Source organism: Cherax quadricarinatus, chromosome 2 (assembly GCF_038502225.1).
Source record: "Cherax quadricarinatus isolate ZL_2023a chromosome 2, ASM3850222v1, whole genome shotgun sequence".
In the NCBI taxonomy this organism is placed as follows: Eukaryota; Metazoa; Arthropoda; class Malacostraca; order Decapoda; family Parastacidae; genus Cherax; species Cherax quadricarinatus.
In genome coordinates this window covers 44,442,579-44,457,759 of record NC_091293.1, presented here as the reverse complement: position 1 = coordinate 44,457,759, position 15,181 = coordinate 44,442,579, and the positions used below count along the sequence as shown (strand labels likewise).

The window sequence follows — 15,181 nt, the reverse complement described above, 5'->3', positions numbered from 1 at the left end:
ACCAACAGAAGCTTGCTCTGTTAGTACCAGTCTTTAAACCAACAGAAGCTTGCTCTGTTAGTGCCACTCTTTAAACCAACAGAAGCTTGCTCTGTTAGTGCCAGTCTTTAAACCAACAGAAGCTTGTTCTGTTAGTACCAGCCTTTAAACCAACAGAAGCTTGCTCTGTTAGTGACAGCCTTTAAACCAACAGAAACTTGCTCTGTTAGTGCCAGTCTTTATAAAAAGAGAAGCTTGCTCTGTTAGTGCCAGTCTTTAAACCAACAGAAGCTTGCTCTGTTAGTACCAGTCTTTAAACCAACAGAAGCTTGCTCTGTTAGTGCCAGTCTTTAAACCAACAGAAACTTGCTCTGTTAGTGCCAGTCTTTATAAAAAGAGAAGCTTGCTCTGTTAGTGCCAGTCTTTAAACCAACAGAAGCTTGCTCTGTTAGTACCAGTCTTTAAACCAACAGAAGCTTGCTCTGTTAGTACCAGTCTTTAAACCAACAGAAGCTTACTAGTACTAGTCTTTAAACCAACAGAAGCTTGCTCTGTTAGTGCCAGTCTTTAAACCAATAGAATCTTGCTCTGTTAGTGCCAGTCTTTAAACAAACAGCAAATTCACTCTGTTAGTGCCAGCCTTTAAACCAATAGAATCTTGCTCTGTTAGTGCCAGTCTTTAAACAAACAGCAAACTTACTCTGTTAGTGCCAACCTTTAAACCAACAGAAGCTTGCTCTGTTAGTGCTAGTCTTTATACCAAGAGAATCTTGCTCTGTTAGTGCCAGTCTTTATAAAAAGAGAAGCTTGCTCTGTTAGTGCCAGTCTTTAAACCAACAGAAGCTTGCTCTGTTAGTGCCAGTCTTTAAACCAACAGAAGCTTGCTCTGTTAGTGCCTGTCTTTATAAAAAGAGCAGCTTGCTCTGTTAGTGCCAGTCTTTAAACCAACAGAAACTTGCTCTGTTAGTACCAGTCTTTAAACTAACAGAAGCTTTCTCTGTTAGTGCCAGTCTTTAAACCAACAGAAGCTTGCTCTGTTAGTGCCAGTCTTTATAAAAAGAGAAGCTTGCTCTGTTAGTGCCAGTCTTTAAACCAACAGAAACTTGCTCGGTTAGTACCAGTCTTTAAACCAACAGAAGTTTGCTCTATTAGTGCCAGTCTTTAAACCAATAGAATCTTGTTCTGTTAGTGCCAGTCTTTAAACCAACAGAAAACTTACTCTGTTAGTGCCAGTCTTTAAACCACCAGAAACTTGCTCTGTAAGTGCCAGTCTTTAAACCAATGGAAGCTTGCTTTGTTAGTGCCAGTCTTTAAACCAACAGAAGCTTGCTCTGTTAGTACCAGTCTTTATAAAAAGAGAAGCTTGCTCTGTTAGTGTCAGTCTTTAAACCAACAGAACCATGTTCTGTTAGTGCCAGTCTTTAAACCAACAGAAGCTTGCTCTGCTAGTGCCAGTTTTTAAACCAACAGAACCATGCTCTGTTAGTGCCAGTCTTTAAACCAATGGACGTTTGCTCTGTTAGTGCCAGTCTTTAAACCACCAGAAGCTTGCTCTGTTAGTGCCAGTCTTTAAACCAATAGAATCTTGCTCTGTTAATGCCAGTCTTTAAACAAACAGCAAACTTAGTCTGTTAGTGCCAGCCTTTAAACCAACAGAAGCTTGCTCTTTTAGTGCCAGTCTTTATACCAAGAGAAGCCTGCTCTGTTAGTGCCAGTCTTTAAACCAATGGACGTTTGCTCTGTTAGTGCCAGTCCTTAAACCACCAGAAGCTTGCTCTGTTAGTGCCAGTCTTTAAACCAATAGAATCTTGCTCTGTTAGTGCCAGTCTTTAAACAAACAGCAGACTTAGTCTGTTAGTGCCAGCCTTTAAACCAACAGAAGCTTGCTCTGTTAGTGTCAGTCTTTATAAAAAGAGAAGCGTGCTCTGTTAGTGCCAGTCTTTAAACCAACAGAAGCTTGCTCTGTTAGTACCAGTCTTTAAACCAACAGAAGCTTGCTGTGTTAGTGCCAGTCTTTAAACCAACAGAAGCTTGCTCTGTTAGTGCCAGTCTTTAAACCAACAGAAGCTTGCTCTGTTAGTACCAGTCTTTAAACCAACAGAAGCTTGCTCTGTTAGTGCCAGCCTTTAATCCAACAGAAACTTGCTCTGTTAGTGCCAGTCTTTTTAAAAGGAGAAGCTTGCTCTGTTAGTGCCAGTCTTTAAACCAACAGAAGCTTGTTCTGTTAGTACTAGTCTTTAAACCAACAGAAGCTTGCTCTGTTAGTGCCAGTCTTTAAACCATCAGAAGCTTGCTCTGTTAGTGCCAGTCTTTAAACCAACAGAAGCTTACTCTGTAGTGCCAGTCTTTAAACCAACAGAACCTTGCTCTGTAGTGGCAGTTTTTAAACCAACAGAAGCTTGCTCTTTAGGGCCAGTCTTTAAACCAAGAAGCTTGCTCTGTAGTGCCAGTCTTTAAACCAACAGAACCTTGCTCTGTAGTGCCAGTTTTTAAACCAACAGAAGCTTGCTCTTTAGGGCCAGTCTTTAAACCAACAGAAGCTTGCTCTGTAGTGCCAGTCTTTAAACCAACATAACCTTGCTCTGTAGTGCCAGTTTTTAAACCAGCAGAAGCTTGCTCTTTAGGGCCAGTCTTTAAACCAACAGAAGCTTGCTCTGTTAGTGCCAGTCTCTTTATCAATAGATTTACTTGACGGGGATCTGGAACAAGGACAGTGACTGACGGGGATGAGGAATAAGGACAGTGATTAACGGGGATTAAGAACATGGACAGTGATTGACGGGGATCAAGAACAAGGACAGTGACTGACGGGGATCAGGAACAATGACAGTGATTGACTGGATCAGGAATAAGGACAGTGATTGACAGGGATCATTAACAAGTAAGCCAAAGTGAACCTATAGTCGCAAATTTGACGGGGATGCTAGGAAGAACTTTTTCAGCTTGAGGATTGGTAAGACCCAGATGAGGAGACGATTGAAGCAAACAACCTACACAGCTTTAGGAATATGTACGACAGTGCTCACTGTGTGGGTAGTTTGTGACACCTGTCATCTTCTTGAGGTTAAGAGGCTGGGTCATAACAGGTGACTCGACCCCCCCCCCACACCTACAAATGGATGGGTATACATACTCACACACACACACACACACACACACACACACACACACACACACACACACACACACACACACACACACACACACACACACACACACACACACACACACACAATGAAGGCTTTCGACACACTTCCTTACAAGAGATTAGTGCAAAAGCTAAAGGATCAGGCACACATAACAGGAAAGGCACTGCAATGGATCATAGAATATCTGACAGGGAGGCAACAGCGAGTCATGGTACGTGACGAGGTGTCAGAATGGGCGCCTCTAACGAGCGGGGTTCCGCAGGAGTAAGTCCTAGGACCACTGCTTTTTCTGGTATATGTGAATGATATGCCGGAAGGGATAGACTCAGAAGAGTCCCTGTTTGCAGATGATGTGAGGTTAATGAGGAGAATGAAATCGGATGAGGATCAGACAGGACTTCAAAGAGACCTGCACAGGCTGCAAGCCTGGTCCAGCAACTGGCTCCTCGAATTTAACCACACCAAATGCAAAAGTCATGAATATCGGGGAAGAACAAAGAAGACCACAGAAAGAATACAATCTAGAGGGCCAAAGACTGCAAACCTCACTCAAGAAAAAAGATCTTGGGGTGAGTATAATACCGAGCACATCTCCTGAGGCGCTCATCATCAAGATAACAGCCGCCGCTTATGGGTGCCAGGCAAACCTAAGAACAGCATTCCGACATCTCAGTAAGGAGTCGTTATGAACCCTGTACACCGTGAACGTCAGGCCCATACTGGAGTATGCAGCACCAGTTTGGAATCTACACCTGGTCAAGCACGTCAAGAAATTAGACAAAATTCAAAGGTTTGCGACGAGACTAGTCCCGAAGCTAAGGGTCATGTCCTACGGGGAGAGGTTTAGGGAAATCGACCTGACGACACTGGAGGACAGGGAGGACATGATAACGACATATAAAATACTGAGTGGAATCGACAAGTTGGATAGAGACAGGATGTTCTGGAGATGGGACACAGCAACAAAGGGGTCACAATTGAAAGATGAAGACTCAGATGAGTCATAGGAATGCTAGAAAGCATTTCTTTAGCCATAGAGTTGTCAGGAAGTGGAGCAGTCTGGCAAGTGACATAGTGGAGGCTGGAACCATACATAGTTTTAAAACGGAGTTTGTTAATGCTCATGAAGCAGAGAGAAAGTGACCTAGTAGCCATCAGTGAAGAGGCAAAGCCAGAAACTGACTCGACCCCTGAAACCACAATTACGTGAATACAATTAGGTGAGTACAAACACACTCACACTCACACACACACACACACACACACACACACACACACACACACACACACACACACACACACACACACACACACACACACACACTGGCAAGTGATGTAGTGGAGGCAGGAATCATACATAGTTTTAAGACGAGGTATAATAAAGCTCATGGACCAGGGGGAGAGAGAGGACCTAGTAGCAACTAGTGAAGAGGAGGGGCCAGGAACTGAGTTTCAACCCCTGCAACCACAATTAGGTGAGTACAATTAGATGTGTACACACCTCAAAGGCCGTGGGACCAGACAACATCTCTCCATGGGTCTTTAGAGAGGAAGCAGAGATGCTGTGTAAGCCACTAACCAAACCTTCAAACACTGAAACTGGGAAACTACCTGAGGTATGGAAGATGGCAAATGTAGTCCCAATTTTTAAGAAAGGAAACATAAACGAGGCACTAAACTACAAACCAGTGTCACTGACGTGTATAGAATGCAAAGTCATGGAGAAGATTATCAGAAGGAGAGTGGTGAAGTACCTAGAAAGGATCAGCTTATAAACGGAAGTAAGACACGAGAGAAAGAGAGAGAGAGAGAGAGAGAGAGAGAGAGAGAGATGGGTAGATTGCATCTTCTTGGACTGCAAGAAGGCCTTCCACACAGTTCCTCAAGAATTTAATGCAAAAGCTAGAGGATCAGGCAAGCATAACACGAAAGGCACTACAATGAATCAGAGAATACCTAACAGGGAGGCAACAACGAGTCATGGTATATGATGACGTGTCAGAGTGGAGGCCTGTGACGAGCGGGGTCAGTCCTGGGACAAGTGCTGTTTTTGGTATATGTGAATGACATGACGGAAGGGATGGACTCAGAAGTGTCCCTGTTTGCGGATGATGTGAAGTTAATGAGGAGAATTACATCGGACGAGGATCGAGCAGGGCTACAAAGTGACCTGGACATGCTTGACACCTGGTCCAGCAACTGGCTCCTCGAATTTAACCCCGCCAAATGCAAAGTCATGAAGATCGGGAAAGGGCAAAGAAGACCGTAGACAGAGTAGGCTAGGTGGCCAAAGACTATAATCCTCACTCAAGGAAAAGGATCTTGGGGTTAATATAATACCGAGCACATCTCCCGAGGTGCACACCAACCAGATAACTGCTGCAGCATATAGGCGCCTGGCAAACCTGAGAATAGTGTTCCGATACCTCAGTAAGGAATCGTTCAAGACTCTGTATACCGTGTACTTCAGGCCCATATTGAAGCATGCAGCACCAGTTTGGAACCCACACTTGGTCAAGCAGTCCAAGTAATTAGAGAAAGTGCAAAGCTTTGCAACAAGACTAGTCCCAGAGCTAAGGGAAATGCCCTACGAAGAAAGGTTAAGGGAAATCGGCCTGACGACACTGGAGGACAGGAGGATTAGGGTAAACATGATTCCGACATATAAAATATTGCGAGAAATTGACAGGGTGGACGGAGACAGGATGTTCCAGAGATGGGACACAGAAACAAGGGGTCACAATTGGAAGTTGAAGACTCAGATGAATAATAGGGATGTTAGGAAGTATTTCTGCACTCAGAGTTGTCAGGAAGTAGAATAGCCTGGAAAGTGACGTAGTGGAGGCAGAAACCATACATAGTTTTAAGAAGAGGTATGAAAAATCCTCATGGAACAGGGAAAGAGTCACCTAGTAGCGAGCAGTGAAGAAGCGGGGCCAGGAGCTATGAATAGAACCCTTCAACCACAATTAGGTGAGTACACACACACGTGTCTGTTATTCATGCTCTGACTAAAAAAAAAACGCTGAAAAACAGACACATAAAAAGAAAGAAAAAATAACTTGAAAAAGTCATGAAAATACTGAATTCAAAATATCCATCCAGGAGTTTTAAATATCATACTTCTGTTTTTTTTTTATATTTATTAAAAAATCTTTTTCTGTAAATAAAAAAAATGCTAGTTCATTATTGTATATTTTAGTATATATATATATTTGTCGTGCCGAATAGGTAAAATTAGTGACAAGCCAGGCATCCCATTGAGGCCCATATCCTCGGGAATAGGCAGTGCTCCCCACCAACTCTCTGGGATTCTCGCTAAACACCTCTTTAAACTCTTGGGCACAATCAGTCCAGCACATCTCAAACACTCGGGTGATGTTCTCAACATCAGCAACAAGAAACTCTCCAGCCTTGACGTTACTTCCCTATTCACCAAAGTACCTACTACACAAGCCAACGATCTCTTGCTCAGGAAAACTGACTATTCACTTGACCTTCCTATTTCAACCAGCGATTTTATCGACCTTGTTGAACTATGTGATGGCTTTACTTGTTTCTCTTTCGAAAATCACCTCTTTCAGGAGACTTTTGGACGACCCATGGGTTCACCACTTAGTGCCGTCCTGGCGAACCTATACATGGAACATCTGGAAGCCGAGCGATTATACACTATTATTCCCTCTTCTGTCACCTGGCTTCGTTATGTTGACGACATTCTCATCCTGACTCCCAGACGCTTTAACGATCAAGCTCTTCAATACAAGCTCTACCAGGTCGAGCCCTGACCATGAACTTCGTTTGAAAGTCTATCAAACACCTACCAACGAACAAGATCTTCTCCACTTCTACTCTCATCACGACACCAAAACTAAGCTCTTTCCTGCGTTCACTCCGAATCTATAGCAATGAATTCCTTGAGGAAGAATGCTCTCTAATTGAAGAAATATTATATAAACTTCACTATCCTCGTCACTTCATCAGAGACTGCAGACGCCGGGCATATAACATCTTTAACACACCCAGAGAAGACACTGCCGAGAGGAGATACATAGTCCTCCCCACCAACTCCATTGTCATACACGTTTCCAACATCTTTTCCAATGCCTCATTCCAAGTATCTACCTCCACATCCACCACCATCAAGGACATTACCAGTAATAGACAGGGCAAGCTTCCATCCTCTGCAGGGGTATACATAATCCCTTGTAATGACTGCAGCAAATTATACGTGGGCGAAACATCCAGAAACCTCCAAACACGTATTTCAGGACACCAGTACGCAGGCAGATCTGACGATTTAAGGAATGCCTGTGTTCAACACCGAAATTCACAACCATTTAATCAACTACAGAAACGCAAGACTTATCGCCAGAGAAGACAACACTCAATACCGAAGAATCCTGGAATCATCACTTATCTGCATATCCAACAACTTCAACCAAAACAACTGCTTCTATAATATAACTGAACTCCTTGCCAAGAAACTTCTTCATCGTTATCTCACATAACTGCATACTCACCCGTCAGTCCCGTGCAGGTCCTTATCAGATCCAACCTACCCAGCATTCTCCCCCTGACTCCATCCTATAAATACTCACGTACCTTTCACCCAGGTAAATCTGTTTGTGACTTGATAAAGCTCACTGTGTGGGCGAAACGTTGTCAATAGAGGATCACATTATACTGCTTTTGTGTTTATTTATCTAGTTATGTATAGAGCTGTAAAATAATTTTTGGGCTTCTCTTACTTATACTTCTTGAAATAAATCCTAGTAATCTGTTAGCCTTATTGCGCACACTTAGGCGCTGTTGTCTTGGCTTTTGGTTTCTGCTTACAATGACTCCCTAGTCCTTTTCAGACTGTGTGATCAAGCTCTGCTTCACCTAGTTTATAACTTCGAGGGTTATTTTCATTCCCAAGAACTAGGACCTTACATTTGTCCACATTGAACTTCATCTGCCACTTTTCAGACCAAGACATTAATTTGTCCAAATCCTCCTGGAGTTCATTAGTATCCTCCTCAGAATCAATCATTCGGCCTATTTTTGCATTATCAGCAAATTTGCTCATATCAATTGTAATTCCTTCATCAAGATCATTAATGTAAATTGTGAACAACAAAGGGCCTAAAACTGATCCTTGTGGAACGCCACTAGTGACTAATCCCCATTCAGATTTGACCCCATTAATGGAAACTCTTTGCTTTCTATTAGTAAGCCATGCCTCTGTCCATGCTAAAACTTTACCTCTTATACCATGAGCTGCCACTTTTCTTAAGAGTCTCTTGTGAGGTACTCTATCGAAGGCTTTACTGAAATCCAAATAAACAATATCATATTCTTTATCACTGTTTGCTGCCTCAAATGTTTTATTGAAGAACGTCAGTAAATTTGTCAGGCAGGAACGACCTCTCGTGAACCCATGCTGGGATTCATTAATCAAATTATGCTCTTCAATGTGACTTCCAATAATATCAGCTGTAATTGTTTCTAATAATTTGCCTACTATAGACGTCATGGTTATTGGATGGTAATTTGATGGAATTGAATTATCCCCTGATTTAAATATAGGAATTGCATTAGCTATCTTTCACGTCTCTGGCATAACACCAGTTTAGACAGACGCATTAAACATGGCTCGTTAATGGCTGACTAAGTTCCAACTTGGTTTCCTTAAGCACTCTTAAAAATAATTCATGGGGGCCCGGGGACTTATTTTGCTTCAGTTTATCTACCTGTTTGATAACCATGTCCATCGTTTCTTTCAGGAACTGAATAATTATCAATTTTTGGGATATCATTTATGTCTTCCTGTGTAAAGACTGACAAGAAATGATCATTTTCATAATCATGTTCATTTTCAGTCAACTGTTCATCCCCAATTCTCATCAGTCCCACTTTTTCCTTGACTTTTGTCCTATGCACTTGAAAGAATCCTTCTGGATTAGTCTTTGATTCATTATCAACTTTAATTTCATAGTTGCGTTTAGCCTTTCAAATCCCCTTTTTAACTTCTCTCTTAAAATGAGAATGTTGGTCAGTAAGGTTAACCTCTCATCTTTTGATGCAGCTATAAATTCCTCTTTTCTCACCCAATAGATGCTTTAGTCTATTATTAAACCATCTGGGGTCATTCTTATTTGACCTAATTTCTCTCTGGGGAATATATATACTCTGAGCACGTTGTACATAATTAAGAAAAAAATCATAAACGCAGATCCCTTTGTTATCACCAATATGATGATTATCAATACATTCATTAGCTAGATTACCACAATCGAGATTAGACAGGTGTTCCCTAAGTCAATTATAATCGGCAGAACGTAAATAGGGACTTTTACCCTATTACTCTTATCTTCATACTCCCAGGTAATATTAAAGGTAAAAGAATTGTGATCACTTGAGCCAAGTTCTTCAGCGATCTCCAGATTACTTACGAGGGTTTCTGTATTTGACAAGACTCAGTCAAGCAAATTATTACCTCTGGTAGGCTCTGTTACACACTGTTTCAGAAAACAGTCCTGAACTACTTCCAGAAAGTCACTGGACTTCAGATTACCAGTCAAAGAAGTCCAGTCAATCTGACTAAAGTTTAAATCCCCCACTATTACTACGTTATCATGTCTAGAAGCCTTAACAATTTTGTCCCAAAGAAGTCTCCATCTATCGTGATCCAAGCTTGGAGGTCGGTATATTACACCTAAAATAAGACTTGGACATTAGAACACCAGTCCAGTACTAAAGTTTACAACTCACTAGCAAAGGACTCCAAGTCCACACAGTGTATACGGGGGCTCAGACAATATCTACAAAATACAGTGTGTGGACACTAACAAGGCAATCAGAGACAACTTGGCTTAACTTCCAGTAATATAAAGAACAAAATGGCACAATATCGTGACTGGAACAATACACAGATAACCCGCACATAGTATGACTTTGTTAGTGTGACTTTGTAAACGGTCCAAGTCAGACCGAAACGTCGTCGTAGCTCTTCTCTCTATGTGCGGTTATTTTTGTATACTTCTAATAATATATTTTGAGGTGTCGGTGACAGCATTAGCTAGGCTTCCAGGCACCGTCGGTGTCACCGGGTCACCTCAGACACTGACGTTGTCTAAGGCTACCTGTTGACACCAGTGTCTAGAAGCCTCGTTAAGCGTCGTCGCAGACACCTCAGAACATAATACAAGCAAGACAATCTCGAAATCACTGTCACACATGACACTCAACCAAGAAAAGTCCAGCCTACCCTGTGAAGGAATCACCTGTGGTGGGGACAAGAGAGGGTAGCCACACTGTGTGGTGGGGATAAGAGAGTGTAACCACAGTGTGTGGTGGGGGTAAGAGAGGGTAACCACACTGTGTGGTGGGGATAAGAGAGGGTAACCACACTGTGTGGTACTGTAGCTGTTTGTGCTTGATACGTTCCTGCTGCTTGACAGGTGACACCCGATGCTGACACCTGACGGCTGGTACTTGACAGATGAAGTCTGACAATTGAGAACTAACGTTCAACACTGACAGCCGACATATGACACTTGACAGATAACGTACACTTTACAGCTGACGTATGACATTTGACAACTAACGTTCGACACTGACAGCTGACTTGTGACACTTGACAGCTGACGTATGACACTTGACAGCCAGCTTTCCCCTCATTACCGAGGCTTTACGTGAGGGTTGGCAGAGGGGAAACGGGAAGGAGCTGTGGGGAATGGGGCAGCTGTTGTCTGCAAGATGGAAAAGTGCAGGGAAGCTTGGGGAGGGGAACTGAGACAGAATATGGGAGGGGAGGGGAAGGGAGGGGTTAATGAAAGGAGGGGGCAGAGAGAATGATGATGATGTAGGGGAGGGGAGGGGAAGAGAGAAGCTGGAGACAAAAATTGGTGATGACACGATGTCACCTTCCATCACTGCTGTGACGTCGCCTACTGTGGATGGGGGGAAGAGGTTATGGGAGGGGTGAGTAAGGGTGATGGTAGAGTGAATGGACGTGCTTTTTACTGGGGTGAGAGAGTGATGGGGAGGGGGTGAAAGAGTGATGGGGAGAGGGTGAGAGTGATGGGGATGGGGTGAGTGATGGAGAGAGGTGAGAGTAATGGGGAGGGGGTGAGAGTGATGGGGAGCGGGTGAGTGATGGGATGGGGTGAGTGATGGAGAGGGGTGAGAGTAATGGGGAGGAGGTGAGAGTGATGGGGAGAGAGAGAGAGTGATGGGGAGGTGTGACTGAGAGTTGTTATTATTATTGTCGTTATTATTATTATTATTATTATTATTATTATTATTATTATTATTATTATTATTATTATTATTATTATTATTATTATTGTTGTTATTATTATTATATTTGGAGGGAAAATCTAAACCTGTATGGATCATTCGGCACATGGGGAATGGGAAATAATAAGGTTCAATCCGAGGAAAGTGAGGGACAAGCTCAGATTCTTGGATCAAGAGCCTTTCATCAGCATCAAGAAGCCTCTCTTGAGTGATGGGGGGGGGTAACACGGAGGTGTGGGGGAAGGTGTTAGAAGATGGGGGAAGGGAGGGGAGGATGTCAGAAAACTACAAGACGTCTCTAAGCCACTTACTTGTGTTTAACTTAGAGATGTTTAACCTCCTGTCTCTCTTTATCCATCCCTGGTAACATTCCTCACAGATAGTCTCTTCCTATCCATCCCTGGTAACATTCCTCACAGATAGTCTCTTCCTATCCATCCCTGGTAACATTCCTCACAGATAGTCTCTTCCTATCCATCCCTGGTAACATTCCTCACAAATTGCCTCTCCTTATTCAACCTATTCTGTGTCTTCTATATTTATATATTAATCGAAAAATGAATATTATGTACTATCCAAAAATGTATCCCCTATAATACGCTGTAATATATTTTTATATGTATCCCCTATCATGTGTGTTCTGTGTCGTTGCAGCGGCGTGCAGTACGAAGAATTTGAACTAGAAGCCTCAAAGATCAACAACCTTAAGAACGTTGGGTAAGTAGGTACCTGTCTTGTTGGTAGTTAGGTGGCCTGGTGGTATCTGCCTGGTTTGATGGTGGCTAGGTTCCCTGGTATACGTCACCTGGGGCAATAAATGCAGGTAATCGTTACATATGAGTGAAAGCTTACAAGAGAGTACGTGGGATAGATAGCAGAGGACTTGATACTCCTCACTCAAGCTGTCTGCTGAGATCTATCTACTGCTGTCTAGACGAAGGACTATCAGTTATCATCTAGGTGTATGAGGCAGTGATAGTAAACCAGAAGGCTCTCCCTTTCCATCCTCTTTGTCCGGCCACTCACCGAAGGGGAAGGGGATAGAGGAATGTACCACACTGAAAAAAAGTGACATGGGATTTACGGGAGAGATGCAAGTGGATGGAAGGCGTTATATACAACTATCTCCACTCTTCTTACTCCACTGTGCACCACTGCTGTGTCTAATACAACTATCTACTTTTACCACTACTACAGTTAACTTGGTTGACTCGTTGTCAGCTAACAATCTAGACGCAGTTGCAGAACAAACACTCCAAGTGTACACGCCAGTAGGAAAAGGTAGACTAAACCAGTCAGAAGGTACCTGAGTGGCACTGAAGTTTAGGTTTAATGAATAATCAATAAAAGTGTAATGGACACTAGTCAGTGCTCAATAATAACCTACATGGAGACGGAAACTCGGAAGATGAATTTGTATCTTTCGACCCCCTATTGGAGTCCTCTTCAGCAGATGGCTTAATGGTGAGTCGCTGTATCTTGTGGTGGGTGAGGTGAAGCTTACTCAGTTATCATGCGTGTGTTAATGTGGTGGCAATACTTCTTACTTTTTGTGTGACTGTGTTTGTTATGACAATCAGAGAAGCTTTCAAACACCGGCATCTGCTGAGATCTGGCTCCGTGATGATCTTCTGTGCATCATTCCAATTCATCAGCTGTCCTTCCGCGTCTCTGCGGATCATGCACTCGTCACTTATGTCATCCCTGTTGCAAGAAAATTTGTGCTCGTTAATAGTAATGAATGAACTTTTACCTTTTTCTCCTACGTACTTTTTTTTTGCAGTGACCACACGGTTTCATGAAGACCTTGGCGGTGGTAAGAGTCTGTTGAGTAGCGAACCGCCTCCAAGTAAGTTCCTTGATGGATATGCAAGCTGCAATAGCCACCTGGATATTGCTATTTGCTGGTTCATGTATCAAATTACTGACTGCACTGCCGCAAGGAAAGACCATGCACCTCTGGGTGTTGCGTTAAGGCCTTAACCCTCCGTCTCCGGATGTATATGAAGAAGGCAGGTGGACTCCTTCACGAGGAAAGAAAGACTTGAATTCTTAAAGTTTGCAGAATGAACCTATAATTATTTTCCTTTTCGTCATCGTGTCGTGGTGAGAGTAGAAATATGCAACATCGTCTTAATTGGTGGGTTTATAGTATGCTTTAAGGAGCAGAGTTTTTATGTCCTGGGATCTGCAAAGAAGGACTTCTAAAAAGGTAGGTGACCATCACTCTGGTGAGTCCTACAACGCTGGTCCGTAAGAGAAGGTTGTTTATGTGGAGATGCCTTGGCTATAGCACGAGTATGTTGTCTAAGTAATGTAGTCATGTTACAGTACTTTAATGATGGACTGGAGTTCCTCTTTTTTTCCAGGTACTCCGTATATATATTGGTTAATACTGCACTGTGTGTGCTGCCCAGTGTCAACGCAGAACATTGTGGGAAGTACCAGTGGTCGTATTTAAAACTGCCGAGGTTGGTACAATGGTCAGTTAATTTCATAAAGTCCAGCTGTAGGGCAGGTATACCTGGAGGTAGCCTGGTGTCCCTGCTAATCCTCCGTCTTTGAATGTTGATAGTGGCATCACTAGGGACACTGGAGAAGAAAGAGAGGCAGCAGTTTCTTCTGTCAAGGCAATCAAATCAACTCCCTGTCTCCTTTCTTTCAGTAAAAATGCTACAGTACACCTAATGGTCACTAAACTATCTAGGGTTGTTTACCACCACTAGATGGGTCTGGCAAGGATGACTATGGGGTTTGTGGTTGATCTCGTGCAGGGGGAGCAAATACATAATGCACTTAGCGAACACAGAACTGGTAGTGGTCGTGGTGTTTTATTAGTCAGGAGAAATGAGAAATTATTTCTTGACACGAGACGGCCGTATAATATGCAGCAAATTTTGATAAAACTCACCAGGAAAAGGGTGGATATTGAACCCATGGCGAGTGAGTCGTAAAACTCTAGGCCAGTGTGTAAGCCACTGGACCAGCTGGCTACAATAAGATTCATCCAACTAGGTATGTTTATACACCATTGGGAGCTTAGCATGAGCCACCACTGTGACCACAAATGCAAGATTTTGCAGGTGAATCTCCCGCCAGCGTGGCTGTGACGAACTCTAGCTTAAGTCCCCTCAAAGTCGTCATCATGACTGACGAAATCGTAACGACACGATTGCAAACATGGGTTTAAACCCCAGCCGTACCCTGGTTTGTTTACAATCGTGTTATTACGATTTCGTGAGTTTTGATAAAACTCGATCCTCGACCCAGCTTGATGGCTTTTCATTTTAATGCCAGTAAGACAATATATGACCCTTACGGTTTTAACGCTTCCATAGGACTATGAGAAGACTCGCCACAAGTATCCAGCTGACTGACTGCTGGATGAATCGTGACCTTGAGAGAGGCGCTGCAACAGGAAGGCTGTTGGCGGCGGCCCGTCTTGAGGTATAATGTCCACCGTCTGGCTGTGCAAAATGATTCGTGATTGAACTGGATTGATTATTTCAGGGATTGATGGTTTGGTGAGGGGAGAATGATTAAAAAATCGGTGATTATGTGAAATAAAAGAGATAAGAGAAAGTTGCAATAACGGTTTAGAAAGGGGAAAAGAAGGGAGGGAGAGGAGGTAGGAAAGAAAGAGAGGTGAGACAAGGGAAAGAAGGAAAGAAGGAGAGAGTAAAGAGAAAGAGGACTGATGGACCAGGGAAGATGAGAAAGAAAGAAAAATGAGAAATGAAAGAGGGGGAGAGAGAGACGTCCAT

General features: G+C 43.0%; 1 long non-coding RNA gene across 1 annotated transcript in view; it reads left to right on the top strand.

The window, feature by feature from the left end:
- Positions 1 to 15,181, top strand: part of LOC138853343 (uncharacterized) — a 316,881-nt gene that overhangs the window by 211,541 nt on the left and 90,159 nt on the right. Inside the window, exon 2 of the long non-coding RNA XR_011392550.1 lies at positions 12,072 to 12,134. This is a non-coding gene — a long non-coding RNA (uncharacterized lncRNA). The remainder of the gene's footprint in view (positions 1 to 12,071; positions 12,135 to 15,181) is intronic.